This window comes from Babylonia areolata, chromosome 2, assembly GCF_041734735.1.
Source record: "Babylonia areolata isolate BAREFJ2019XMU chromosome 2, ASM4173473v1, whole genome shotgun sequence".
NCBI lineage: Eukaryota > Metazoa > Mollusca > Gastropoda > Neogastropoda > Buccinidae > Babylonia > Babylonia areolata.
Window position 1 is genome coordinate 67,823,192 of NC_134877.1, and position 4,950 is coordinate 67,828,141.

Sequence of the window (4,950 nt, forward strand, 5' to 3'; positions counted from 1 at the left end):
TATTTTTTTTTTTTTTATTATTATTATTATTATTATTATTATTATTATTATTATTATTATTATTATTATCATTATTATTATTATTATTATTATTATTATTTTATCATTATTTTCACTACTACTATCTTTTTTTTCTTCTCTTTTTCTTTTTTTTTTTTTTCTTTTTTTTTCTTTTTTTTCCATCATAATTATTATTTATTTATTTATGTATGTACGCTTCTCTCTCTCTCTCTCTCTCTCTCTCTCTCTCTCTCTCTCTCTCTCTCTCTCTCTCTCTCTCTCTGTATATATATATATATATATATATATAGATAGATAGATAGATAGATAGATAGATAGATAGATAGATATACCTTTTTTTTTTTTTTTCTTTTTTTCTCAAGGCCTGACTAAGCGCGTTGGGTTACGCTGCTGGTCAGGCATCTGCTTGGCAGATGTGGTGTAGCGTATATGGATTTGTCCGAACGCAGTGACGCCTCCTTGAGCTACTGATACTGATACTGTTGTCTTCTTTGAAATCGATACACTGGTTGTCGTTCTTTGTTGTTGTTGTCTGTTTTCGTTGTTTTTTGGTCGGTTGTATCGTTTTCGTCCTCGTCGTCATCATCTCTGCTGCTGTTGTTGTTATTGCTGTTGCTGTTGTTGTTGTTGTTGTTGTTGTTGTCGTCGTCGTCCTCCTCCTCCTCCTTCTCCTTCACCTGCTTTTTCTCCTTTTCCTTCTCCTCCTTCCCCTTCTTCTTGTTCTTCTTGTTCTCCTTGTTGTTGTTGTTGTTGTTGTTGTTGTTGTTGTTCTTCTTCTTCTTCTTCTTCTTCTTCTTCTGCTTCTTCTTGTTCTTGTTCTTGTTCTTCTTCTTTTAGTTCTTCTTCTTCTTCTTACATGTCTAGCTATGAAGAAAACAGCTTTGGTCTCGAACATACAGTTTCACAGATCTATGCCTATCAGATTTTATTAGATTACCACCCGCTCCGCTGAAGCCACTGGAACAGATACAAACCTGCCAAACTCGCGTTGATGAAACTCGATTTTTAATCACAACCACACAGACAGACATAGCGCTCGCGCGTGGGCACACACACACACACACACACACACACACACACACACACACACACACACACACACACACACACACACACACACACACACACACACACACACACACACACAAACTAGCACTAAACAATACTATTAATGATTTTACACAAATGATGAAATTTGCGGCTAATGTAAGTCTTAGGAAGAAAACAAACGTTCGTAAGCGCAAAAGAAAAAACGTTAAAAAATGGTTTGATAGAGAATGTTATGAACACAGGAAAGATCTTAGATCAATACTGAATGCCATAAATAGGCATCCATATAATAAATCCCTATGCAAAAAATATTTTTCCTAACGTAAGATCTATAATAGACTGTTAAGACGAAAGAAAAGAATGTACACAAATGATCTTTCGAATAAAATCAGCGACGTCCTTTATAAAGATCCGAACACCGCCTGGAAAACATTAAAATGTTTACAAACTGCAGGCAAGAATGCCACACGCAAATATCAGTTGAATACATCCATATGGATTTCACATCTGAAAAAGCTCATTGGCAAAGAGGTGAATATAGAAGAAAAACAAAGGCAAAAAAATCAGAAACGAACTTAAAAAGAGTCAAATAGATGAGAGTCTGCTTTCAAATATCAACTTAACAATATCAAACAGAGAAATCAAGAAAGCGTGCAAGCATAAAAAAAATAATAAATCACCAGGATTGGACGGCATTACAAACGAAATGGTCAAAACAAGTCTTCCAATAACTATCCATATCACTCAAAAAATGTTTAACACTATTTTCACTCAAGGTATATATCCAGAATGTTGGAAAAATGGTTTAAACATTCCATTGTATAAGAATGGGAACCCGGGAGATCCAAATTATTATAGGGGAATAACCTTAACCAATACCTTGGGAAAAGTATTCTGCACAATATTAAATAATCGAATAACTGAGTACCTAGAACAAGGTGAACGCCTAACAAAGGAACAAATTGGATTTCGGAAACACTGCAGAACAACTGATCAAATCTTCATTCTAAAAAATATTAATGAAGTAATAAAAGTAAAAAATGGTAGATTATACGGTTGTTTTGTGGATTTTGAAAAAGTAGATTATACGGTTGTTTTGTGGATTTTGAAAAAGCCTTTGATAATGTTTGGCACGATGCCCTGTTCCTAAAGTTGAAGAGAATGGGCATAACTGGAAAATGCTTTGATATAATTAAAGACATGTATGATAATTCCAAAATTCAAATAAATTCATACGAAGGTCTCAGCACAGAAATAACTGTACAGAAGGGTGTACAACAGGGCAATACACTAAGCCCAACTTTATTTAATATTTTCATAGATGATGTTGTAAAATCTATGGAAAGTAACGATTCTCCAAAATTCAATGCTATTTCGCCGAGCAATGTACCATGTTTAATTTATGCTGATGATCTGGTTATTCTGTCTTTAACAAGAAAAGGATTGCAACAAAAATTACATAATTTGAACACATACTGCCATAGATGGGGATTAAAAATTAATAGAGAAAAAACGAAAGTGGTAATCTTTACAAGATCTGACCCAAAAGTACCAATATATTTTTTTCTGTGGGGAAGATATAATACAAACAGCAGAAGAATATAAATATCTAGGAGTTATATTCCACAAAAGGGGAAGTCTGATAAGGGCACAGGAACACCTAACTAAACAAGCAAACAAAGCATTGCATACTTTACGAAGAACATTCAAAAATATCAACATCAATCCAGGTACCATATCTAAGCTATATGATACTTTGATAACGCCAATATCGATTTATGGGGCGGAGGTATGGTTACCTTACCAAGTCAAACCGGATGATTCTTTCGATTTAGCACATCTTTTTGACGACTGCTTATCGAATAAGTTTCCACATGAAAAATTACACATTAAATTCTGTAAGCAAATACTTGGAGTACACAAAAAAGCTATGGTACTTCCTGTGTTAGGTGAACTGGGCAGATTCCCAATAAGTTTAAAGATAATGTGTCAAATTATTACATGTTGGATTGACATTCTTCAGTTACCAGAAACTTCCCTCATCAACAAAATATATAAGTCAATGTACCAACAAGAAAACACAACTTCGCCATGGTTGATATTTGTTAGAAAGATACTCGAAATTATAGGCCTTGATCACATTTTTTACTTTCGCAGGCTCCATTCTGTAAAAGAACCATAATCATTATCGATCACCTGACAACATTACTTTCTTTGGTTGATTCTTCCCATGTCCTATGGCACCTGACCCACCATCACTGGAGAGGAACCACACGTTGTCTACCTTGTGCTGTCTTGAATTACTTCCGCTAGGTGTCACTGCCATTCGTCTTCAGCTCACGTGGTTGAACACGTGAGGCGAATGACCTCAGTGAAAGCGTCTATCTCATATTTTGTACAGAAAAATGCCACCAGTTTTTCTCGTAAGTTGTATAGAAATATAAGGCAGTATCCGGACATGACATTGTGTGTGTGTGTGTGTGTGTGTGTGTGTGTGTGTGTGTGTGTGTGTGTGTGTGTGTGTGACGATTGTGGTCGACTGCGTGTTGATACAACAATAGGATTCGAGGCTTTCATGACTCACCTGTGATTCACGTGCTGATTTAAAAATGATGTGTGTATGAATATATATATATATATAGAGAGAGAGAGAGAGAGAGAGAGATGTGTGTGTGTGTGTGTGTGTGTGTGTGTGTGTGTGTGTGTGTGTGTCCAAATCATTCTATAACTCACCTCCTGATACAAGTGTCTGTCAAACCGAAAGTGGTCTTCTGTATGTGATATGCTAATCGGAATTTCATTGTTTTACGATTGCGATAGGCTACAGATCTATGAAAAATTTTACAAATTTGCTTAAAAATCTGATCACGTCTTGCCAGCATCCATAGATCGTAACAAATTCACCAAACACATTTTTCGTGAATAATGATAAACACCATAATTACTCCAGTCAAGTCTATTTCTTTCATCAAAATTATGACCAGTGGATACAGTGGAGTGATGACCTAGAGGTAACGCGTCCGCCTAGGAAGCGAGAGAATCTGTGCGCGCTGGTTCGAATCACGGCTCAGCTCAGCCGCCGATATTTTCTCCCTCTCCACTAGACCTTGAGTCGTGGTCTGGACGCCAGTCATTCGGATGAGGCGATAAACCGAGGTCCCGTGTGCAGCATGCACGTAAAAGAACCCACGGCAACAAAAGGGTTGTTCCTGGTAAAATTCTGTAGAAAAAGCCACTTCGATAGGAAAAACTAATAAAACTGCACGCAGGAAAAAATACAAAAAAAGGGTGGCGCTGTAGTATGGCGATGCGGTCTCTCTGGGGAGAGCAGCCCGAATTTCACACAGAGAAATCTGTTATGATGAAAAGAAATGCAAATAGAAATAGACGTCTCCTTCCACATCTCGATCAAAGTTTCAGTCTTCCTCTGTTTTCATCACAGCTTTCCGGCTTCGATAGATCGCACCAAACACTCCACACAGTAAACGATTTTCGGTAATCTCCTATTAATTTTAGGGTTATTCTCGTTCAGAAACTATGTAAACTGCGTAATTTGAGTCAAACTTTATTTTATGCTCACCGTCAAAACCCCGCCACGAATTTCTGCAGATCAGTTGAATTGTTGTGCTGGTTTGGCGCAAAATGCTCTTAGCTAGGATCCATATTTCGTTAAATTTAATCTATACCGTAGTTTAATTCTTAGTCTTAGTCTGGTGATATTTGATTTTTAAATGAACTATATGATCTTTGTAGCTGCATACTCTGTGAGAGAGAAAGAGTGTGTGTGTGTGTGTGTGTGTGTGTGTGTGTGTGTGTGTGTGTGTGTGTGTGTGTGTGTGTGTGTGTGTGTGTGTGTGTCTGTGTGTGTGTATGTCTGTG